Source organism: Choloepus didactylus, chromosome 5 (genome assembly GCF_015220235.1).
Source record: "Choloepus didactylus isolate mChoDid1 chromosome 5, mChoDid1.pri, whole genome shotgun sequence".
NCBI lineage: Eukaryota > Metazoa > Chordata > Mammalia > Pilosa > Megalonychidae > Choloepus > Choloepus didactylus.
This window is the reverse complement of record NC_051311.1, coordinates 135913119-135938812: the sequence shown is the minus strand read 5'-3', so window position 1 is coordinate 135938812 and position 25694 is coordinate 135913119. Positions and strand designations below refer to the sequence as shown.

Below are 25694 nucleotides of genomic sequence, written 5' to 3'. Positions count from 1 at the left end.
CAACTCTCCCAGCCCCATTTGTTGAAAAGACCATTATGGCTCAGTTCGGTGACTTTGGGGGCCTTATCAAAGATCAGTCGGCCATAGATCTGAGGGTCTATCTCTGAATTCTCAATTCGATTCCATTGATCTATATGTCTATCTTTGTGCCAGTACCATGCTGTTTTGGCAACTGTGGCTTTATAATAAGCTTCAAAGTCAGGGAGTGTAAGTCCTCCCACTTCGTTTTTCTTTTTTAAAGTGTCTTTAGCAATTCGAGGCATCTTCCCTTTCCAAATAAATTTGATAACTAGCTTTTCCAAGTCTGCAAAGTAGGTTGTTGGAATTTTGATTGGGATTGCATTGAATCTGTAGATGAGTTTGGGTAGAATTGACATCTTAATGACATTTAGCCTTCCTATCCATGAACATGGAATATTTTTCCATCTTTTAAGGTCCCCTTCTATTTCTTTTAGTAGAGTTATGTAGTTTTCTTTGTATAGGTCTTTTACATCTTTGGTTAAGTTTATTCCTAGGTACTTGATTTTTTTAGTTGCTATTGAAAATGGTATCTTTTTCTTGAGTGTCTCTTCAGTTTGTTCATTTCTAGCATATAGAAACATTACTGACTTATGTGCATTAATCTTGTATCCTGCTACTTTGCTAAATTTGTTTATTAGCTCTAGTAGGTGTATCGTTGATTTCTCAGGGTTTTCTAGATATAAGATCATATCATCTGCAAACAATGACAGTTTTACTTCTTCTTTTCCAATTTGGATGCCTTTTATTTCTTTGTCTTGCCGGATTGCCCTGGCTAGCACTTCCAGCACAATGTTGAATAACAGTGGTGACAGCGGGCATCCTTGTCTTGTTCCTGATCTTAGAGGGAAGGCTTTCAGTCTCTCACCATTGAGTACTATGCTGGCTGTGGGTTTTTCATATATGCTCTTTATCATGTTGAGGAAGTTTCCTTCAATTCCTACCTTTTGAAGTGTTTTTATCAAAAACGGATGTTGGATTTTGTCAAATGCTTTTTCAGCATCTATTGAGATGATCGATTGATTTTTCCCTTTCGAGTTTTTAATGTGTTGTAATACATTGATTGTTTTTCTTATGTTGAACCATCCTTGCATGCCTGGAATGAACCCCACTTGGTCATGGTGTATGATTTTTTTAATGTGTCTTTGGATTCGATTTGCAAGTATTTTGTTGAGGATTTTTGCATCTATATTCATTAGGGAGATTGGCCGGTAGTTTTCCTTTTTTGTAGCATCTTTGCCTGGTTTTGGTATTAGATTGATGTTAGCTTCATAAAATGAATTAGGTAGTGTTCCATTTTTTTCAATGTTTTGAAAGAGTTTGAGTAAGATTGGTGTCAGTTCTTTCTGGAAAGTTTGGTAGAATTCCCCTGTGAAGCCATCTGGCCCTGGGCATTTATTTGTGGGAAGATTTTTGATGACTGATTGGATCTCTTTGCTTGTGATGGGTTGGTTGAGGTCTTCTATTTCTTCTCTGGTCAGTCTAGGTTGTTCATATGTTTCCAGGAAATTGTCCATTTCTTCTACATTATCCAGTTTGTTGCCATACAGTTGTTCATAATATCCTCTTATAATTTTTTAATTTCTTCAGGATCTGCAGTTATGTCACCTTTTTCATTCATTATTTTGTTTATATGGGTCTTCTCTCTTTTGATTTTGTCAGTCTAGCTAGGGGCTTGTCAATCTTGTTGATCTTCTCAAAGAACCAACTTTTGGTGATATTTATCCTTTCTATTGTTTTTTTGTTCTCTATGTCATTTATTTCTGCTTTAATCCTTGTTATTTCTTTTCTTGTACTTGGTTTAGGATTGGTTTGCTGTTCATTTTCTAGCTTCTTCAGTTGATCCATTAGTTCTTTGATTTTGGCTCTTTCTTCCTTTTTAATATATGCGTTTAGTGCTATAAATTTCCCCCTTAGCACTGCTTTTGCTGCATCCCATAGGTTTTGGTATGTTGTGTTCTCATTTTCATTCGTCTCTATATATTTAGCAATTTCTCTTGCTATTTCTTCTTTAACCCACTGATTGTTTAGGAGTGTGTTGTTTAACCTCCAGGTATTTGTGAATTTTCTAAGTCTCTGATGGTTATTGACTTCTAATTGTATTCCATTGTGGTCAGAGAATGTGCTTTGAATAATTTCAATCTTTTTAAATTTATTGAGGCTTGTTTTATGTCCCAGCATATGATCTATTCTGGAGAAAGTTCCGTGAGCACTAGAAAAGTATGTGTATCCTGTTGATTTGGGATGTAATGTCCTGTAGATGTCTGTTAAATCTAATTCATTTATCAGATTGTTTAGGTTTTCAGTTTCCTTATTGGTCTTCTGTCTGTTTGATCTATCTATAGGAGAGAGTGATGTGTTGAAGTCTCCCACAATTATTGTGGAAACATCAATTGCTTCCTTTAGTTTTGCCAATGTTTCTCTCATGTATTTTGTGGCACCTTGATTGGGTGCATAGACATTTACGATTGTTATTTCTTCTTGCTGAATTGCCCCTTTTATTAGTATGTAGTGGCCTTCTTTGTCTCTCAAAACATCCCTGCATTTGAAGTCTATTTTATCTGAGATTAATATTGCTACACCTGCTTTCTTTTGGCTGTAGCTTGCATGAAATATTTTTTTCCATCCTTTCACTTTCAGTTTCTTTGTGTCCCTGTGTCTAAGATGAGTCTCTTGTATGCAACATATTGATGGTTCATTTTTTTTGATCCATTCTGCGAATCTGTATCTTTTAATTGGGGAGTTTAATCCATTTACATTCAACGTTAAAACCGTGAAGGCATTTCTTGAATCGGCCATCTTATCCTTTGGATTATGTTTGCCATATTTTTCCCTCTCTCTATTAATATCCTTTATTGTACCCATACCGAATCTCTTTAGTACTGAACCTTTCTCCAAGTCTCTCTGTCCTGTCTTTGTTTCTCTGTCTGTAGGGCTCCCTTTAGTATCTCCAGTAGGGCAGGTCTCTTGTTAGCAAATTCTCTCAGCATTTCTTTGTCTGTGAAAAATTTAAGCTCTCCCTCAAATTTGAAGGAGAGCTTTGCTGGATAAAGTATTCTTGGCTGGAAATTCCTCTCACTCAGAATTTTAAATATATCGTGCCACTGCCTTCTCGCCTCCATGGTGGCTGCTGAGTAGTCACTACTTAGTCTTATGCTGTTTCCTTTGTATGTGGTGAATTGCTTTTCTCTTGCTGCTTTCAGAACTTGCTCCTTCTCTTCTATGTTTGACAGTGTGATCAGTATATGTCTCGGAGTGGGTTTTTTTGGATTTATTCTATTTGGAGTTCGCTGAGCATTTATGATTTGTGTATTTATGTTGTTTAGAAGATTTGGGAAGTTTTCCCCAACAATTTCTTTGAATACTCTTCCTAGACCTTTACCCTTTTCTTCCCCTTCTGGGACACCAATGAGTCTTATATTTGGACGTTTCATATTATCTATCATATCCCTGAGGTCCATTTCGAGTTTTTCAATTTTTTTCCCCATTCTTTCTTTTATGTTTTCATTTTCCATTCTGTCATCTTCCAGGTCACTGATTCGTTGTTCAACTTCCTCTAGTCTTGTACTATGAGTGTCCAGAATCTTTTTAATTTGGTCAACAGTTTCTTTAATTTCCATAAGATCATCCATTTTTTTATTTAGTCTTGCAATGTCTTCTTTATGCTCTTCTAGGGTCTTCTTGATTTCCTTCATATCCCGTACTAGGGTCTCATTGTTCATCTTTAGTTCTTTGAGTAGCTGCTCTAGGTGTGTCTCTTCTGGTCTTTTGATTTGGGTGCTTGGGCTTGGGTTATCCATATCGTCTGGTTTTTACATATGCTTTATAATTTTCTGTTGTTTTTGGCCTCGTGGCATTTGCTGACCTTGATAGGGTTCTTTTAGGGTTTGTAGACCAGTTGAAGTCCTTATCTCTAATTTATCAGATCTACAGCTTCGTGGAGTACACTTTCTCTAACTAACCAGCAGGTGGCGTCCACGAGACACCTGTTCTCCACAAGCCAGATCTCCCCTGCTCAGCCTTTTTGGTGAGTGGGGGAGTGAGTCTTGTGGGGCCCAATTGGTGTCCCAAGCTTGCGTGTGTAGTTGGTGTTGCCTGCCCTGTATGTGGGGCGTGTTTCTGGGCAGTCGGGGAGGGGGGGTGGCCCTAACAATCAAATCTCCCTGATGATCCTAGAGTTTTAAAGCTACTGCAATAGTCTAATCCTTCAGTTCAGACCTGCCACAGTTTGTCTCTGCCACTGACCCACAAGTCTTTGGTATTGGCGTATGGCTCCTGAGACTTGCAAGTGGGCCCCTCTTCCAGGCTGTGCACCCCGGGTCCTCTGTTGAGGGATGACTGTGCTATGTCGCAGGTGAGTGCCGTCCCCCCAGGGCAGTTCTGGGCTGCTGGGCTGTGTTGGGAGGCTCCCAGTCTGCTCAAATGATGGCTGAACGGGGCTCTGTTAATTCACACTGCTCCCCCTTCCCAGCTCTGGGACATTCAGCTGAGGTTGCAGGGAAGGCTAATGTCCACGCCCAGTTTTGTGGTGTGTGCCTGTTATTTGAAGCACTTCCGTCACACTGGGTTGTCTGGGGCAGCTCTGGGCTATGGGGCTGGCGATGGGCAGGAGTGTTTCCTGTCCACCAGGATGGTGGCTGTGAGCGGACACCCCCCTTTTCTTGGGAAGTTGTGTTGTTTAGTGAATTTTCTCAGCCACTGGATTATTGCCTTTTGTCTCAGAGCTCTCTTAGTTCTGCTCTTGACTTGACGTGCCTAAATTTCAATTCTTTGAAGCTTTCTGTATTGAGCTTCTTAGAGTAATTGTTTTAGAAAAAGCAAAAAGGATTTAAAAAAAAAAAAAAAAAAACGGCCCTCCTCAGAGATCTAATGGGTTATTGAAATGCTAATAGACAAAGCAACCAGGGCCATTAAGGAAAAGTGCCCAGGGCAGAGAGATCAGCCTTGCTTCGGGATTTGCATATGCGCCTCAAGGCCTGATCTCCGCCCTTCCCCTTTCTGTGTTCACCAGAACTCCAAAAATCCTCTGCTTTTATTTTGGAGTTTTTTGTGTTGTTTTTTTTTCTATGCCTGTCTCCTCTCTGCTGGGCTGGCTGCTCTCAGAGTCTCTGGTGTCTGGTCTCAGTCTATCTATGGTTGGAGTTTGAATCAGTAGAATGAGTTTCCGCTAAGAGCAGCCACTGCAATTCTCCCTTCTCCTTCCCGGAGCTGACAGCCCCTCCTCCCCCGGGACTGAGCCTGGCAGGGAGGGGCGCGGGTCCCCTGGCCGCAAAAACTTACAGATTTCGCTGATCTCAGCAGTTCCACGTTTTCATGAGTGTTGTATGAAGTATGCCCAAAGACAGATTGCTCTGTGGTGTCCAGTCCACGCAGTTCCTGGCTTTTTACCTCCTTTCCTGGAGGAGTAACTAAAACATACAGCTCACCAGTCTGCCATCTTGCCCCGCCTCCTCCTGTATGATTTTTTTAATGTGTCTTTGGATTCGATTTGCAAGTATTTTGTTGAGGATTTTTGCATCTATATTCATTAGGGAGATTGGCCGGTAGTTTTCCTTTTTTGTAGCATCTTTGCCTGGTTTTGGTATTAGATTGATGTTAGCTTCATAAAATGAGTTAGGTAGTGTTCCATTTTCTTCAATGTTTTGAAAGAGTTTGAGTAAGATTGGTGTCAGTTCTTTCCGGAAAGTTTGGTAGAATTCCCCTGTGAAGCCATCTGGCCCTGGGCATTTATTTGTGGGAAGATTTTTGATGACTGATTGGATCTCTTTGCTTGTGATGGGTTGGTTGAGGTCTTCTATTTCTTCTCTGGTCAGTCTAGGTTGTTCATATGTTTCCAGGAAATTGTCCATTTCCTCTACATTATCCAGTTTGTTGCCATACAGTTGTTCATAGTATCCTCTTATAATTTTTTTAATTTCTTCAGGATCTGCAGTTATGTCACCTTTTTCATTCATTATTTTGTTTATATGGGTCTTCTCTCTTTTTGATGTTGTCAGTCTAGCTAGGGGCTTGTCAATCTTGTTGATCTTCTCAAAGAACCAACTTTTGGTGATATTTATCCTTTCTATTGTTTTTTTGTTCTCTATGTCATTTATTTCTGCTTTAATCCTTGTTATTTCTTTTCTTGTACTTGGTTTAGGATTGGTTTGCTGTTCATTTTCTAGCTTCTTCAGTTGATCCATTAGTTCTTTGATTTTGGCTCTTTCTTCCTTTTTAATATATGCGTTTAGTGCTATAAATTTCCCCCTTAGCACTGCTTTTGCTGCATCCCATAGGTTTTGGTATGTTGTGTTCTCACTTTCATTCGTCTCTATATATTTAGCAATTTCTCTTGCTATTTCTTCTTTAACCAACTGATTGTTTAGGAGTGTGTTGTTTAACCTCCAGGTATTTGTGAATTTTCTAAGTCTCTGATGGTTATTGACTTCTAATTGTATTCCATTGTGGTCAGAGAATGTGCTTTGAATAATTTCAATCTTTTTAAATTTATTGAGGCTTGTTTTATGTCCCAGCATATGATCTATTCTGGAGAAAGTTCCGTGAGCACTAGAAAAGTATGTGTATCCTGGTGATTTGGGATGTAATGTCCTGTATATGTCTGTGAAATCTAATTCATTTATCAGATTGTTTAGGTTTTCAATTTCCTTATTGGTCTTCTGTCTGGTTGATCTATCTATAGGAGAGAGTGATGTGTTGAAGTCTCCCACAATTATCGTGGAAACATCAATTGCTTCCTTTAGTTTTGCCAGTGTTTCTCTCATGTATTTTGTGGCACCTTGATTGGGTGCATAGACATTTACGATTGTTATTTCTTCTTGCTGAATTGCCCCTTTTATTAGTATGTAGTGGCCTTCTTTGTCTCTCAAAACATCCCTGCATTTGAAGTCTATTTTATCTGAGATTAATATTGCTATACCTGCTTTCTTTTGGCTGTAGCTTGCATGAAATACTTTTTTTCCATCCTCTCACTTTCAAGTTTCTTTGTGTCCCTGTGTCTAAGATGAGTCTCTTGTATGCAACATATTGATGGTTCATTTTTTTTGATCCATTCTGCGAATCTGTATCTTTTAATTGGGGAGTTTAATCCATTTACATTCAACGTTATAACCGTGAAGGCATTTCTTGAATCAGCCATCTTATCCTTTGGTTTATGTTTGTCACATTTTTCCCCTCTGTCTATTAATATCCTTTATTGTACCCATACCAAATCTCTTTAGTACTGAACCTTTCTCCAAGTCTCTCTGTCCTTTCTTTGTTTCTCTGTCTGTAGGGCTCCCTTTAGTATCTCCAGTAGGGCAGGTCTCTTGTTAGCAAATTCTCTCAGCATTTGTTTGTCTGTGAAAAATTTAAGCTCTCCCTCAAATTTGAAGGAGAGCTTTGCTGGATAAAGTATTCTTGGCTGGAAATTTTTCTCACTCAGTATTTTAAATATATCATGCCACTGCCTTCTCGCCTCCCTGGTGGCTGCTGAGTAGTCACTACTTAGTCTTATGCTGTTTCCTTTGTATGTGGTCAATTGCTTTTCTCTTGCTGCTTTCAGAACTTGCTCCTTCTCTTCTGTGTTTGACAGTGTGATCAGTATATGTCTCGGAGTGGGTTTATTTGGATTTATTCTATTTGGGGTTCGCTGAGCATTTATGATTTGTGTATTTATGTTGTTCAGAAGATTTGGGAAGTTTTCCCCAACAATTTCTTTGAATACTCTTCCTAGACCTTTACCCTTTTCTTCCCCTTCTGGGACACCAATGAGTCTTATATTTGGACGTTTCATATTATCTATCATATCCCTGAGGTCCATTTCGATTTTTTCAATTTTTTTCCCCATTGTTTCTTTTATGTTTTCATTTTCCATTCTGTCATCTTCCAGGTCACTGATTCGTTGTTCAACTTCCTCTAGTCTTGTACTATGAGTGTCCAGAATCTTTTTAATTTGGTCAACAGTTTCTTTAATTTCCATAAGATCATCTATTTTTTTTATTTAGTCTTGCAATGTCTTCTTTATGCTCTTCTAGGGTCTTCTTGATTTCCTTTGTCTCCCGTACTATGGTCTCATTCTTCATCTTTAGTTCTTTGAGTAGCTGTTCTAGGTGCTGTGTCTCTTCTGATCTTTTGATTTGGGTGCTTGGGCTTGGGTTATCCATATCGTCTGGTTTTTTCATATGCTTTATAATTTTCTGTTGTTTTTGGCCTCGTGGCATTTGCTGAACTTGATAGGGTTCTTTTAGGATTTGTAGACCAATTGAAGTCCTTATCTCTAATTTATCAGATCTACAGCTTCGTGGAGTACACTTTTTCTACGTAACCAGCAGGTGGCGTCCACGAGCCACCTGTTCTCCACAAGCCAGTTCTCCCCTGCTTAGCCTTTTTGGTGAGTGGGGGAGTGAGTCTTGTGGGGTCCAATTGGTGTACCAAGCTTGCGTGTGTAGTTGGTGTTGCCTGCCCTGTATATGGGGCGTGTTTCTGGGCAGTCAGGGAGGGGAGGGTGGCTCTAACACTCAAATCTCCCTGGTGATCCTAGAGTTTTAAGGCTGCTGCAATAGTCTAATCCTTCAGTTCAGTCCTGCCACAGTTTGTCTCTGCCACTGACCCACAAGTCCTTGGTATTGGCGTATGGCTCCTGAGACTTGCAAGTGGGCCCCTCTTCCAGGCCGTGCACCCCCTGGTCCTCTGTTGAGGGATGACTGTGCTATGTCACAGGTGAGTGCCATCCCCCCAGGGCAGTTCTGGGCTGCTGGGCTGTGTAGGGAGGCTCCCAGTCTGCTGAAATGATGGCTGAATGGGGCTTTGTTAATTCACACTGCTCTACCCTCCCAACTCTGGGACAATCAGCTGAGGTTGCAGGGAAGGCTAATGTCCTCACCCAGTTTTATGGTGTGTGCCTGTTATCTGAAGCACTTCCGTCACATTGGGTTGTCTGGGGCAGTTCTGGGCTATGGGGCTGGCGATGGGCAGGAGTGTTTCCTGTCCACCAGGATGATGGCTGTGAGCAGACACCCCCCTTTTCTTGGGAAGTTGTGGTGTTTAGTGAATTTTCTCAGCCACTGGATTATTGCGTTTTGTCTCAGAGCTTTCCTGGTTCTGCTCTTGACTTGACCTGCCCAAATTGCAGGTCTTCGAAGCTTTCTGTATTGGGCTTCTTAGAGTAATTGTTTTAGAAAAAGAAAAAAGGATTAAAAAAAATAATAAAAAAAAGGGCCCTCCTCAGAGATCTAATGGGTTATTGAAATGCTAAGAGACAAAGCAACCAGGGCCATTAAGGAAAGGTCCACAGGGCAGAGAGATCAGCTTTTCTTCAGGATTTGCATATGCGCCTCAGGGCCCGAGCTCGGGCCTGAGCTCTGCCCTTCCCCCTTCCATGCTCACCAGAACTCCAAAAATCCTCCGCTTTTATTTTGGAGTTTTTCGTGTTGTTTTTTTTCTATGCCTGTCTCCTCTCTGCTGGGCTGGCTGCTCTCAGATTCTCTGGTGTCTGGTCTCCGTCTATCTATGGTTGGAGTTTGGATCAGCAGTATGAGTTTCCGATAAGGGCTGCCACTGCAGTTCTCCCTTCTCCTTCCCGGAGCTGACAGCCCCTCCTCCCACGGGACTGAGCCTGGCAGGGAGGGGCGCGGGTCCCCTGGCCGCAAAAACTTACAGATTTCGCTGATCTCAGCAGTTCCACGTTTTCATGAGTGTTGTATGAAGTATGCCCAAAGTCAGATTGCTCTGTGGTGTCCAGTCCACGCAGTTCCTGGCTTTCTACCTCCTTTCCTGGAGGAGTAACTAAAACATACAGCTCACCAGTCTGCCATCTTGCCCTGCCTCCAGAAAATTCAGCAGCAATTTGATATCAGAGTTCTGGGTCAGTATCTCTGAGATTCTCTCTGCCTTCTATAACATTGCAAGATGGTTGCAGCAGTTCCCAGTATTACATCTTCACATGACCATTTCAAGAAGCAAAGCAAGGTGAGTGTGGCGGATGTTGTCAGGACCCTACCTTTATTGCTTGGCTGCTTGGCTTTTTTTTACCATTTTCATGCAAGCTGGCCCAACTTCAAACCTCTAGCACCTTCTACTCTTGCCTGAGGGCGCTCTCTCTGGACTTTGGAGACTGCTCTTGTTAAAAAAAAAAAAAAAAAAAAAAAAGCCTTTGGGAGCAGTCCTCAAGCTGTAATTGATGGCAATTGGTGAATAAATTCTGCTCCCCTGTCCCTTGAGGAAGAAGTGATCACTTTGAAGCTATGTTCTACACTGTTTCCCAGAGTTCACTCGTGGGTTTACACCACAGTTGCCCACACTAAGAACTTGCTTGATAATGCACCTTTTATAGGTTCTTTTCCTTTTACCATCTTAACTTTCACACTCCCCTACCATCTCCCAAACAAACCACTGACACTCAAATATGGTTTCAGGTGCTTCTGGGTGAACCCATGTTACATCAGTGGGTGAACAACAGCAGTGAAAGTGGTTTTCTCTTCCTAATGCTCTTGCTTTTGACCAGGGAAGAGAGAATTTCCCAGACGCCCTCATGCACACTTCCCCTTACAGCCTGTTGGCCCAAAGGGGTCACACTGACACTCTTCCCTGAGAGGCTGGGAAAGCTGCCAGGGAGAACGGGGTTGACAATGGCTTTTGGGCTAGCTAGTGTATTAATTAGGATTAAGCTTAGCGGCAAAGAACAGAAAAAGCAAAACACAAGTGCATTGAACAAGAGAGAAGTCTATTTCACTGTCATTTAAAAACTGAGAGGTAGCCACTGTGTTGTTGTCAGCCTTTGATTTTGTTGCTCTACTATGCTTGGCTTCCAAAAGCAAATCACCTCACAGTCCAAGACAGCTTCCCTACCTGGCCGGCACTGTTCTGAACAATTAAAAAAAATCATATTATATATTGTGGAATATAACATTTATGCAAAGAATTGATAACTTTCCATGTGCAATTCAACAAGTAGTTAGAGAACAAACCCCAAAGAATGTTATAGGCTACAGTTTCACAGTCTCAGTTATTTCCTTTTTGTGAAACATAACATATATGCAAAAAAGTAATGTCTTTTAAAGCTTGATTTAACAAATAGTTAGGGAGCAAATTTCCAAGAATGTTATGGGCTACAGTACCATAGTTTCAGTTATTTCCCTATTGTGAAATATAGCATAGATACAAAAAGTGATAACTTTCAAACTGCAATTTAACAAGTAGCTATAGGGCAAATTTCAAAGTCTGCCATGGGTTACAGTACCACCATTTCAATTCTTGTCCTTCTAGCTATTCCAATACCCCAGCAACCAAGAAAAAGAAAATTGTATAGAGTTTCAGTATTCATAATCCTCTGCTAAATTCTATCTTGTCTGTTGCTACCCCTTCCTCTAATTTAATCACTTTCCCGACTGTCTGGGATGTCCAGGCAGTGACCACCCTAACTTGTTCATGTTGAAAAGGGTTGTCGACATTATGGGAGAAGCGGACGCATCTGGTTGATGTTCTTGAAGAGGCTATTGCCTCTGTGTTTGGGGACTTAGCTGGCATAGGAGTACCCTGGAGAATTAAAGTTTTTAAAGAATAAACTTAGTGAGAGAAACTTTTATAGAGTCTCAGAAAGAGATCGGGTATTCTTCAGGGTTTTATATGCATTACCTCATGCAATCCTCATTACAACTCCATGAGGTAAGTGCTATTCTTACCTCCACTCTGCAGATAAGGAATCTGAGACTGAGTAACTTGGCCTGTGGTCACATAGCTACTAAGTGGCGGATCCCCAGATAATCTGACTCCAGAGCATATGCTGTTAAACCGCATCGTTAAGGTATCCCTGCATCCACAAACATGTATACCTCTGTATGTATTTAGTTCTTCTTTAAGTTACTTGTACATCTTTTATTGTTTATTACTAGGTTTTAAATTTTTTGTTTTGCTATTAATGCTATCATTTCAGAAATTTTGTTTTCTTTGTGGCTGGCATATCTAAATATAATTGATTTTTTTGTATATTGATTTGATATCCAGCAATCTTAGTAAGCTTATTAAAATAATTTGTCTGAAGAATCTTTTGAGTTTTCTTTGTAAACATTTATATCATCTGTGCATAAAACCAATTTTGTTTCTTCCTTTTCACTCCTATTACCTTTTATTTACTTTTATTTATTTATCCTTGGTCTTATTGCACTGGCTAAAACGTCTAGTAAAATATAGTGTAGAAGTGTTAAAATGAACATTCTTTTCTTGTTCTTGATGTTAAAGAGAAAGTTTCTAATAATATTTTATTATTAAGAATGATGTTTACTGTAGGTTTTCTGTAGATACTCTATCTGGTTAAAGAAATTCCTCTCTATTCCTGGTTTTGCTAAGGGGTTTTTCATGAATGCTTTTTCTACAACTATTTAGAATATATGATTTTTCTTCTTTAATCTATTAATGTGACGAATTCCATTTACAAAATTTCTAATGTTAGATGAAACTTGTATTCCAGGGATAAACTGAATTGAGTTATCATGTATTAAATTTTTCAAATATTGCTGGATTCAGCTTACTAATATTTTGTTTAGGGTTTTCAATTCTATGTTCATGAGTGAGATTGGTCTGTAATTTTTCCTTCTTGTATTATCTGTATAAGGTTTAGTTATCAAGGTTACACTAGCCTCACAGAATAAAATGAGGAGTTTTCCTTCTTTTTATATTCTTTGGATGACTTCTGTGGGAGCCCCGGGCCCCCAGGTGTCTTGAAGACTGCACACAGAAGTTTGCTTGACCCAGGACAGTTAATATTTGACCTAGTCTCCTTGTCTAAATGTAATCTGTAACTACCTCTTCCGTGAGACTACCTGAGATACCATTATCTACAAGGTAATCTAAAATCCTCCCCTCCTCCCTGTTGATTACAATCCATCCCTTCCATGTTGCAAGCCCACCTCATGCTCTCATACCCATACCTTATAACTAGCTTATTCAGCCCCCCACAGTACGGACTATCTTCACATTGAGCTCTGAACTCAATGCCATTCAGAGCAGCTCCTGAATCCGTTCAGAGAAGCTCCTGAATTCAGGGCAATGTGACTCGACTTCCCCACCCTGTCACTAAGCCCCATAATAAAGGCTCATGTCTCAGAGTGTGTCTGGTGCTTTCTTTAGTTCTTTGGCAACAAAAGCCCTCTTGGGCCATGATAACTTGTTTTTAATTGGAATTATCTGTTCTTGAAAGCTTAGTAAAGTTTTCTTGTAAAATTTGCTTGTAGGCTTGGCAATTTATTTTCTTTTTTAAACACTGTCTTAACTTTTTGCTTTTAAATAATTTCAGCTTATAGAAAAGCTTCAAGCTTAGTACAAAGAACTCCCATATACACTTTACCCAGATTTCCCAATTTTTAAGTTTTACCTTATCATTCTCTCATTATATATTATTTATATATATATAATTTATTAATGTATATATTTTTTCTGAATAATTTGAGAATAAGTTGCCGACATGCTGTCCCATTACACCTTGACACTTCATAGTGTATATGTGGGGGCCCAGGGCCAGGGCCCCCTCCCCTCCACAGTGATTTCACATAGCCGCCTACTTAACCAGACTTCCCTGGGGGAGGAAAAAATGTATTGTTTACAAAGCATTGAAACTCCCTCCCCTGATCACTGTTGATAATGATCTCTACACTCTTGTATCCACACCCTCCTCGTCCTAACCCTTATAAAGTACTCCCTGCACCCCCTGCTTTTGTGGAGCTCTGACTTCCATCTTTCCTGGCCTACTGCCATGGAACTATAACTCCTGTAAGTCAGTCCTATTAAACTCATGTCTGACTCTGTGCCTGGCATGTTTTTGGTCCTAGGACTAAGTTGGGTTGTGACAATTGGCGAGTACAGCCAGGAGGATCAAATAGCCGACAGCTGTAGCGGGCATGGGTTCTATAGGAAGAGAGAGTCCATGGTGGGATCCCAAATTGTCCAATGTCATCTACGTAGGGAGTGGTGCTGCCCTCCTGGACGAATGGGGACTGATGAGAGAATATGGGGACACCCTGAAAACTGCATCAGAGTTGCTAAGTGTTTTGCAACAGATAGCAGGCTCTTTTGGAGATAAAGTAAAACTAGAGAGAGATATGCACCTTGTCCAGGCTGAAATGAAGGACTTTCTGAGTGATTGCTTGCTCCAAGTTGACAATCAGCTAGAGACTCTGGCATGCAGATATACACAAGATAAAGGCCATAAGTTGCCTGGTGCTGGAGTCTGGAGAATTTTAGCAACTCTGGAATAGAACCCCAAAGTGTGGGACCCCATAGACTTCCCCTTGGAAGAGCAAGGGGAGGAAGAATGAGAAACTTTTGGTTGAATTAAAAAAAAAAATTGGGAAGATGTTAGTTATGAGCCTATGAGAAAAAAAGTTTATTTCTGTTACACAATCTGGCCTCAATATGATTTAAAATCAGGAGAGAAATGGCTCTATGGAAAGAACACAGTGTTAGAATTGTTCTGAAAAATGGTGGAAATGGGATGAAATGATGTATATTCAATCCTGTATTTACCCCTCTCAAACATATTTCTGTGTTTTTGTTTCTTGTGACTAATTTTCTATTTGTGTCTTGTCTGCCTGTTTAATGTATATTCTTATACCTCCGGACGGGAATAACAAATTAACAACAATTCTTAAAGAATTTGAATTGCTTAAAAATAAATAAGGGCTTTTATATACATATATCAGCACTCATGGAGTTCCAAGAGGGGAGAAAAGAAACCCTCTTTGCAGCAGGGTTCAAACCTTTAGTTCTGTAATTACTGTAAACAAGCCTGGACATTGAAAAGAAACCACCCCTGGAATTTCCCTAAGGTAGCAGAAGGCTGCCAGAGGGCTGCCTCTGGAAAAGGAAAAAACCTTTCCCAATTGTCTGGGTCACAGCTTTACATGAAATAAACATAATAATTGAAAATAATTAAAAGTAGGACATAGAAATTCCCAAATCCCACCACCCTGATTTAAAACTTTAAAATTCAAGTTCAACAAGACAAGCCTCTTTCTTTCTGTCTCACCTATCCCTGCCCCCAAGGCCTACATACAAAAAGACAGCTATGGGGGAAGGGCTGGGTGCAGAAAGATGGAGGAGGTGTAATTTGAAATCCCTTTTTTTTTTTTTTTTAACCAGGCCTGGAAATTAAAAATGGTAGGCGTAGAAAAAATGCTGCATTCTAGACCATGTTTGTTCAATATCATTTTGTATTGGATCTTGCTAACACTTTGTTTTTTGAGTATCTCCCTGGGAATATCAAGCCAGACTGTATTTGTCTTCTCCTGGGCAGGCCAATAATGGACTTTTACTGTGCTTTTCCAAGGCTATGTACATAGCCTGACCATCTGCGATGGTCTCATGGCAAAGGACTTGGCTAAGTGGAAAAGTCCCGCAAGTGTAACTCTGTTTCACTAACCAGTGACTCTCTTTAACGTGTAATGTTTTCCCATGCTGCAAATGCCAAAGCAACTAATGGTTTTCTTGGGATTGTTGCTACTGGAGATCTTTGTTCCTCACTTAGCCCAAATGTTAAACTCTTTGTATGTCTTGACTAGGAGAGGCTATCTTTGGGAATGGAACACATCCCAATAGGCAGCATCTAAAAAGTCAAAAAGGGCAATAGCACTGGAGGGTAGAGATCCAGACCTGCCCTGTGAATTGGATGTAGCCAGCACTAATATTGGCTTTGGATGGGGTCTGTGGCAGAGGCAACATTCTAAACAAATGCCCTCTGGCTTTGGTCCCCTTTATGGAAAGGGGCAGAACTCAGATACAGCCCCCTAAAAAAGCAATTGTGTGCTGCATATAATGCCTTATTGCAAGTGGAGGAACTGATACAAAGATGCCCAGTCACCTTGAAAAGGGCCATCCCTATTCAGGGGTTGACTACTGATTCAGCTTCTAAGCCACACTCTGGCAGTACCCAGCTGAGCACACTGGCCAGGTGGCAAGCCCTACCTGCTACACGCAGCATTTTCTATACCAGCCCTCTGAATGCAGAAATGCACAGGATTCTCAGACCAGTGTCCTATATAGAGGACTCAACAGCTAAAGTTGCTGCACTTGAGGTAGCTGTTGAAATGACAAGAATTGTGGAAAGACATCTGGGACATGTGCCAACAATGAAAGTTAACTGTTGGCAGCAGCTAGTGAACATCACTAAAGAGTGCCCTTCGTGCTCCTACGCCAAATGGGTCACATGAACTACATCGATCCCCGTCTGTTCTTGAGGTATGCTATTACTGCCATGGACAAGCTACAGGACTTTTGTTGGCATTCCCAGTGGGGAAGGTGAACCAGCGGGCTACCATCAGCTGTTTAGAAAGGGTGTGTGCTCTGTATGACATACCTACACAAATAGGCAGTGATGGGGGACCCCTTTCACTGAACAAATGACCCAAGCATGGGCTATGGACTATAAAATCTCTACAACAAAAAGTTTTATCAGGCCCTAAAACCCCTGAACACCACACCCAGAGCTGTAGCCTCAGTTCCTATTGAAATGCTAACAGAGGAACCAATGTAAGCACTGGGAATCCAAGTTAAAGGGCCAGCTGCTTTACAGCCTAAGTGGAGAAATAGTAATAATTTGTTGTTGCCTGTGCCTCAGACCATACAAAACAAGGAAGACAAGGTCAATTGGCCTTGGTGCTGGCCTATTCAGCAGCAATGGCTAGGAATCCTAAGTCCCTGGGTAATAGGAGTTACCCAAAATATTGTAATAAAACCTAAATGCCTGTTGAAATCTTTATCACCAATCTGAGGCCTCCTGTTCCCATGGGAACCTAATGCATGACTATGTGGACCCTTTTTAATGCCCAGATTGACAATTGATGTAACAGTAGAGGGCTTTCAAAATTTGCAAGGGGAGAATATCTGATATTTAAGACCTTCCCATAATGTTCCTCTTGCCTGGTACCTTGTTATCAACCAATGGAACTCTAGCATGTATATTGTTAGATCAGCAGAAATTACCCCTTATTGTTCCCCATAAACATCTTTCTTTTTGCCTAGCAAACACAACACCTTTCTGCAGTGGGCCTCAGCAGTAACTCATGCCCACAATTGAACCCAATGTTGGGTTTGCATGGACTTGCTACCTTTAGGTGCTACCAGCCTTACTTGGACTGTGACCACTGCAAATTGGACTGCATGAAATATTCTACTGGCCTGGCAGAATTCAGCAGTTATCAGTAGACCCCTTGTCTAAATGGTTTAATTCCCTTTCTTGGCCATGGCAGCATCTCTGTAAATCTGTTATCTCTGGGGGTGGGGTGGGGGGTGGGGATGGGGGACTTCTAGTGTTCTGTTGTCTATGGATGCAATGTCTGTCCTATGGTCAATGTAGTCTGGAACATGGAGTGGATTATGGGGGCCCAGGGCCTGGGCCCCCTCCCTTCCATAGTGATTTCACATAGCCGCCTACTTGACCGGGACAAATGTTAAAGGTCATCAGATCTCTCCAGGGGAGGAAAAAAATGTATTGTTAAAAGAGCATTGAAACTCCCTTGCCCTGATCACTGCCCTGACCCTTGTGTCCACACCCTCCTTGTCCTAACACTTATAAAGTGCCCCCACCCCGCACCCCCTGCTTTTGCAGAGCACTAACGTCCATCTTTCCTGACTCACCACTATGGAACCATAACTCCTGTAAGTCAGTTCTCTTAAACTCATGTCTGACTCCATGCCTGGTGTGTTCTTGGTCCTAGGGCTCAGCTGGGTTTTGACAGTATATTCCCTAAAAAAAAAACCACTCTCCTACATAACCATATATAATGATTAAAATAAAGAAATTAACTTAGATGTAATATTTTCACCTACCCATGGGCCCCATTCAAACTGTCCTTTCTAGGTCTGGAACCTAATCCAGGGGCATGATTGCTCTTATTTATGTCTCCTTAGTCTTTTCTATCTGGGACAGTTTCTCAGTCTTTCATGTCTTTCATGACCTTGACATTTTTTAAAAGAATAGTCCAGTTACTTTGTAAATGGACACTTTGTGGAATGTCCCTCAATTTGGGCTTGTCTAGTGATTCCTTATGATTAGATTCAAGTTATGCTTTGTTGGCAGAAAAACAAACAAGTTGTGCAGTGTCCTCAGTGCAACCTATCAGAAAGCACATAATGTCAACTTGTCCCATTGTTAGTAGTGTTTTATCACTTGGTTAAGATAGTGTCTTCCACATTTCTCCACTATAAAGTTAAATAGTAAGTATTTTGTTCTACTAATTAGTAAGTAATCAATGAGTATTTTGTGAAGAGATACTTTGAGACTATGTAAATATCCTGTTGCTCATCCAACTTTCACCCATAAATTTTAGCATTTATTGGTGATTCTTATCTGAATTATTTATTACTTTGATTGTTGGCAATTGGTGATATTCTAATTAGGTACTTTATTCCACATTTATTAGTTGGCATGCTCTAAAAGTAGAGTTTCCCTTCTCCCCCATTTGTTTATGTATTCATTTATTTATATCACATTGGATTCACGGGTCCCTATTATATTTGGTAGGTTATAATCTGATTATTACCTTACATAAATCAATCTCAGTCATTATTGGGGCTCCCACATCTACACAAAAATATGGAGGGCTCCCCAGGTGTATGTTCTCTGAGGAGTGACGTGGTATCATAAAGGAATATTTATTTAATCTGGAAAGTGGATGCTCTCATTCACTTTTAGTTGGAATGCAGATTGGTACAATACCTTTGGAGGGCAATTAGTAAAATCTGTTAAACTTGATAAAGCATATACCTTAGACATATTAATTTTACTACAGGAATATATGCTTCCACTTACGCAAAGGACATAAATCTAAGGATATTCACTGTAGCATTGTTTAAAAATGATCTAAATGACAATAACCAGGGGCTGGTTAAATATATGGAATATGCTGCTGATAAAAAAAAATAGTGAGTTAATTATGGACTGAAGAAGAGTGACTTCCAAGGTGAATTTTTAATCATTTGGGTAAAAATTATGTAGAGAGACTATTCCTATACTTATTTATCCCAAGAAGGATATATAAGAAATGTATAGTGGGCAGCTGTGGGTAAACCACCCCTACCACCAAGGGAGCCACACCCGCTCAGGGATCAGGTGGATGAAATCGCTTTAGCATCACCAATACCAGGGGAATGGCACTGGTTTGGTTTGGTAAAGCAATATACCAGAAATGGGTTGGCTTTTACAAAGGGGATTTATTAACTTATGAGTTTTTAGCCCTGAGGCAGCAAAAAGTATCCAAATTAAGGCATCAACAGGACAATACCTTCTCCCTGAAGACTGGCTACCAGCAAGCGACCTTCAGCTCCTCTGTCACATGGCCAGGGACGTGGTGATGTCAGCTGGTCCTTCTCTCCCGGGTTTTGATGCTTTCAGCTTCTGGCTTCAGTGACTTCATCACTATTTTCTGTGTGCCGCCTCTTAGCTCCTCCAGCGGGGAGGGGGATGGGGTGTGTGTGTGCTTTTTTTCTTTCTTTTATTCTCTTATAAAGGACTCCAGTAAGAGGATTAAGATCCACCTTGAATGAGGTGGGTCACATCTCAACTGAAGTAACCTAATCAAAAGTTCCTACCTACAGTAGAGCTACACCCACAGGAATGGATTAAAAGAACATAATCTTTCCTGGGGTACATAATAGCTTCAAACCATCACAGATGCTAAGCCTTTGGATTAATCCCTGTCTTTTTTGTGTCCAGAAATTTCCACCTCACTACAATGAAAGTATGGAGTAATAAGATTAGATTAAGTAAACAGGCTGGGGAGCCAGACTATCTGGGTTTGAATCCTAGCTCCACCACTTATAAATTGTGCAAATTTGGGCAATTTTAAACTCTCTGTGATACAGCGTTCTTATTTGAAAAATGAGGATTGTAAACAATACATATTCATATTCAGAGTTAATGTTTGTGGGCAATTTGGTTTCTGGCACATAGTAACCACTCAAAACATATAAGTTATTCTTATTTGTATTATTAGACCCAGTAAGGGAAGGAAGGCAGTCTCTAACTCTGGCAATATTAAGACAAAAAGATTTCCTTTTCACCATATTAATATTAGTAATATTTGATTTTAAACTAACAAACATGTGCATGATTTCCTTCAAGGAAAAAAAATTCTTCTACTGAGTTAAAAAAAAAAACCCAGGCCATGGTGGATTCAAATGAACTTTCTGGCTACACCCCAAGTTATGCTGATGTGGATCATTTATTCATTCCCTCCCACTCCATAGTACTGTTTAAGTTACACCCAATTCACCATGCAGGCTATCCCCTTTCTGTTAACTCTTTCTCAAAGTACAATATGAATGATTATGTTTGGTCTTTCTCAGGTATAATCACATCAGATTACATCCTGATGATCTCAATCGGATTTTGACTGCACTTAACACTCCTCCTCTACAGCTTGGTTCAGACCCATGTACTTCTCACCTGGTCTCCCTGTCTCTACGTCTCCTCCCTTAACTCCACACTGATGAGCAAAGTTTTTCCCTGATCAAAAAATTTCATTGATTCTCTCAATTGCATTTAGAATAAAGTAAAAGTTAAAACCAAAATAAAATGATGAGTTGGGGTTTTTATTTTGTTTGTTTGTTTTACCTATCTGATTGGCAAAAATTAAAAGGGCAAGAGTGCCCATTTCAGTAAAGATGTTGAGAAACAGTACTTCTCATACCCAATTAGTGAGACGGACCATCTTTTCTTGAGATAAATCTGGGAGCATGTATCAATACTTGTGATAGGTTCATGTGTCAACTTGGCCAGGTGATGGTGTCCATGTGTCTGGTCAAGCAAGCACTGGCCTAACCATTACTACAAGGACATTTGTTGCTGGTTAATAAACCAGAAGGCTGGTTAATTAAATCATCAGTCAATTGACTGCACCTGTGGCTTATTACATCAAAGAAAGATGTGTCTCCTGCAATAAGAGAATTCAATCGGTTGGATTTAATCCAATCAGTTGAAGACTTTTAAGGGAGAAAGAGAGAGGACCTTTACTACTTCTTCGGCTAGCCAGCGAAGCATTTCCTGAGGAGTTCATTGGACACCTTCATCAGAGTTGCCAGTTTGTTGCCTGCCTTATGGAATTTGGACTCGTGCATCCTGCCCTACAGAATTTGGACTTGTGCATCCACACAGTTGTGTGAGACACTTTTATAAAATTTTATATTTACAGATAGCTCTTATTAGTTGTTTCCCTAGAGAACCCTAACTAAAACAATACTTTTAATGTGCATGCCCTTTGCCTCAGCATTTCCACTTCTGGGAATTTGAGAAAATAACCCAAGTATGCAAAGATAGATATAGAAGAATTGAATGAAGCTTTAAGTGATAATAATAGAGGTTTGGTTAATTACCTTACGGTGTATTATAAAATGGAATACTATGCACCCATTAAAGTGATTATATAGATTTATATTTAGTGACATGGAAAAATAAATATCTAGTATGTAAAACAATGTTTGGGACCATGGAGACTGCATCCACTCAGTGAGCACAGGCTTCTTTCCTCTCTACCACCAATGTTTTATACTTGCCACTGCCAAGCTCACCAAGAATGATGACATTGCTGCACTCGTGTTTGAAAATGCAAGGCTGGCTTTGTGGGTGATGATGTACCTTGGGCCATCTTCCATCTTGGGGTGCCCCTGGCACAAGGATGTGATGGCAGGCATGGGCCAGAAGGACTCCTACATGGGTGATGAGACCCAGAGTAAGCGGAGGGTCCTGACCTTGGGAATCCCACTGAGCACGGCATTATCACCTACTAGGGTGACATGGAGAAGATCAGATCTGGCACCACACCTTCTACAACAAGCTTTGTGTAGCCCCTGAGGAGCACCTGTGCTACTGACCACAGCCCCCCTGAAACCAAGGCCAACCATGAGAAGATGACCCAGATCATGTTCGTGACCTTCAACACCCTTGTCACGTATGTGAACATTCAGGCTGTGCTGTCCCTGTACACCTCTGGTCCATACCATGGGCATCATGATGGAATCTGGCAATGGGGTCACCCATGTTGTGCCCATCTATTTGGGGTACACATTCTCCCATGCCATCCAGCATCTGTACCTGGCTGACTGGGACCTGGTGGACTACCTCATGAAGATCTTCACTGAGCATGGCTTCAGTTTCGCTACATGGCCCAGCGGGAAATCCTACATAACATAGAGGAATTCTGCTTTGTCATTCTGGGCTATGAGCAAGAGATGGCCACATTGTCCTCTTCCCAGCAGAAGAACTGTGAGTTGCCCAGTGAGCAGGTTATCAGCACTGGCAGTGAGCAGTTCCACTGTGCTAGGTCCTCTTCAGCCTTCCTTTCTCGGCATGGAATCTGTGACATCCATGAAACTACCTTCCACTCCATCATGAATTGTGACATGGGGATCTGCAAGGACCTCTACACCAAAACAGTGCTGTCTAGTGGGACCACCATGTACCTGGGCATTGCCAACCAGCTACAGGAGATCACAGTACTGGCTACCAGTGCTGATCAGGATCATTGGTCCCCTGAGTCATGTGGATTGGCGGCTCCATCCTGGCCTCACTGTCCACCTTCCAGGAGACACGATTCAGCAAAAAGGAGCTTGATGAGTCCAGTCCCTCCATTGCCCACTGCAAGTGCTTCTAGGCAGACTGTTACTTAGTTGTGTTTGACAAAACCTAACTTGCATAGAAAACAAGATGAGATTGGCATGGATTTATTTGTTGTTTTGTTTTGTCTTTTGGTACTTGACTCAGGATTTAGAGACTGAAATAGTGAAGATGACAGCAGTCAGTTGGCATGGGCATCCCCAAAGTTCTGCAAATGTAGCCTGAGAACTTTGATTGTACATTGTTCTTTTTTTAAATATTCATTCCCAAATACTGTGAGATGCATTGTTACAGGAAGTTCCGTGCCTTCCCCAAAGCTGCCCCACTTCTCCCTAAGGAGAAAGCCCAGTCCTTGCCCACATCCAACTAGGGAGGGTGATAGCATTGCTTTTGTGTAAATTATGTCATCCAAATTTATTTTTAAATGTTACACCAGAGTACTTGTTCTTTCATTTTGTTTTATTTTAAATGCTCAGCCATCATGGCCCCATTTTTTATTTCTAACATTAGATGTATGATGACTTTTGGTCTCTCTGGGAGTTAGTCAGATGCAGAGGCAGCCAGGGCTTATCTGTACACTGACTTGAGAACAGTTCAGTAAAAGAGCACATTTAAAAAAAAAAAGAAGTGTGGCACATGGTAGGTATTCAACAAATATTTATTAATGGAATCATTGTCCATAATGTATTAGGAGGAAATAAACAGGTTATAAAACAGGACATATATTCCTGTTTTTATTTTTAAAAATCAATATATGTATCTGTTTATACACCCCCCCACCCACCCTTCTTCTCTTTCTCAGTCATCTTTCTATGTATCTCTACTTTACTATCTGAAAAAATCTTGGGAAGATATTGACAAAACAGTTGAAGAGTAGAGTTAGAAGAAGCAGGGCTTTCACTTTCTGCTCACTGATACTGCTTGATTTCTAAGATAATTTAACATATATCAATTTTATAATTTACTTCAATTTTGAAAGAATGAAACATTGTTTTGTGGAATTTACAAAAAAATTGAAACTCCTATGGATAGTGGAAGCATAAATGGATACAGTCTTTTCAAGGATAATTTGACATTATGGTTCAGAAACCATTAAAGTGTGCATACCTTATAATGCAGCAATTTCACTTCAAGGAATTTGTCCTAAGGAAGGAAATTAAATCTCCATATGATGAAACATTATGCAGTCAAAACAATAATATAATGTTATTATATTTTTGGATATTAAGAAATGGTACCCACATTTCTTAGAACCATTTGCTCTCTCCCCATTCAGTAAGTGGTAGTCATTATCTCAATGAAAGAGAAGAGGAAGAAGGACTTCCAGTCAACCGAGATGGTGACATAAGATGCCCCAGGGTGCCATTCTCCAACAGAATCTTTGAACAATTTGCAGAAACTGGCAAAGCCTTCTTCCTCAGAACCCTGGAAAAGGGTTGCAGTAATTGGACAAGTGCTGAATCAAGAAAACACATCTTCAAAAAATGGTAGGAGATGCTTGTGGCACCCTTGATGACCCCTCCCCAACCCCTCCCTGGCACAGAGTGGAGCCACTCTGTACCCCCATTGTGGGTCCCTGGGCTGTTCCAGAGGGAGCAGACTAACCCCTATGTACATACTGCAATGCCTGTAGATTGGTGCCTGTCTATAGATTGGCAGCATGAAAGACTGAAGCAGGGAATACCTGCACCTTGTGGAGAGCTAAAGCAGTATAATAAATAACTCAAAGCACCTGGGGCAAAGGATTACCTGCTTTAAGACATACAATAGACGATGTGGGAGGGGGAGAATGTCTGTTTCACAGGGAATGGAGAAGGCATTTGAATTATTGTAAATGGGGAAATGCTTAAAGCACAAGCAAGCACAAGCCTGGGACAAGATGCAGGATCAGAAAAAGTGAGAGGATGCTGTACTTCACATTTGCCTTGGGCTGATCATTTTAATAGGAGAGCTAAACTCTGAAGGAGAGCACCAGCTAATTGAAATGATTCAGGCTAAGGAGGAAAAAGAATGAAAAAAAGCAAACAGAGCCTATGAGACCTGTGGGACATCATCAAGTGTACCAATATACACATTATGGGAATCCCAGAAGAAGAAGGAGAGGGGGCGCAGAAGGAATATTCAAAGAAATAATGGCAGAAAACTCCCAGAATTTAACAATAGACATAAATATGCACATCTAAGAATCCCAATAAATCCCAAAAAAGGTAAAATTGAAGGGAACATCCTCAGACACCTAGTAGATAAACTCTCAAATGCCAAGGACAAGGAGAGAGTTCTGAAAACTGCAAGAGGAAAACAACATGCTGTGGATGTAGGGGTACCAATAAGATTAAGTGCTGACTTCTTATCAAAAATAAAAGTAAAAGTAGCAAGAAAGAAGGAAATAACAAAATTGGAGTAGAGATGAATAAAATAGAGAATAAATAAACAATAGGGAGAATCAATGAAATCAAAAGTTGGTTCTTTGAAAAGATCAATAAAATCAGCAAACCTTTATCTAGACTGACAAAAAAAAGAAGAGAGAGAGAGAGAGAGAGAGAACATGAATAAATGAAATCAGAAATGAAAGGGAGGACATTGTCTCCAACCCCACAGAAATAAAAAGGGTTATAAGAAGATACTATGATTAACTGTACACCAACAAATTAGATAACTAGAAGGAATGGACAGGTTCCTAGAAACACACAAGCTACCTGCACTGACTCAAGAAAAAATGAAGATCTCAGCAGACCAATAACAAGTCAAGAAAATGAATCAATAATCAAAAACCTCTCAGGACCAGATGGCTTCACCAGTGAATTTTACCAAACATTCCAAGAATTAAGAGCAATCCTACTCAAACTTTTCAAAAAAATTGAAGTGGAGGGAACCCTCCTAATTCATTCTGTGAGGCCAATATCACCTGTATAATATCAAAGCCAGAGAAAAATACCACAAGAAAAGAAAATTCAAACCAATATCCCTTATGGATATAGATGCAAAAATCCTCAACAAAATGCTAGGAACCAAATCCAGCAGTACATTAAAAGAATTACACACCGCGACCAAGTGGAATTTATCCCAGGTATGCAACAGTGGTTCAATGTAAGAAAATAAA

At 40.5% G+C, this 25694-nt stretch overlaps 1 pseudogene; it reads left to right on the top strand.

Annotated features, from left to right (window-relative positions):
* Nucleotides 1-22631, top strand: part of LOC119535455 — a 45173-nt pseudogene extending 22542 nt beyond the window's left edge.
* Nucleotides 22632-25694: the final 3063 nt, after the last annotated feature.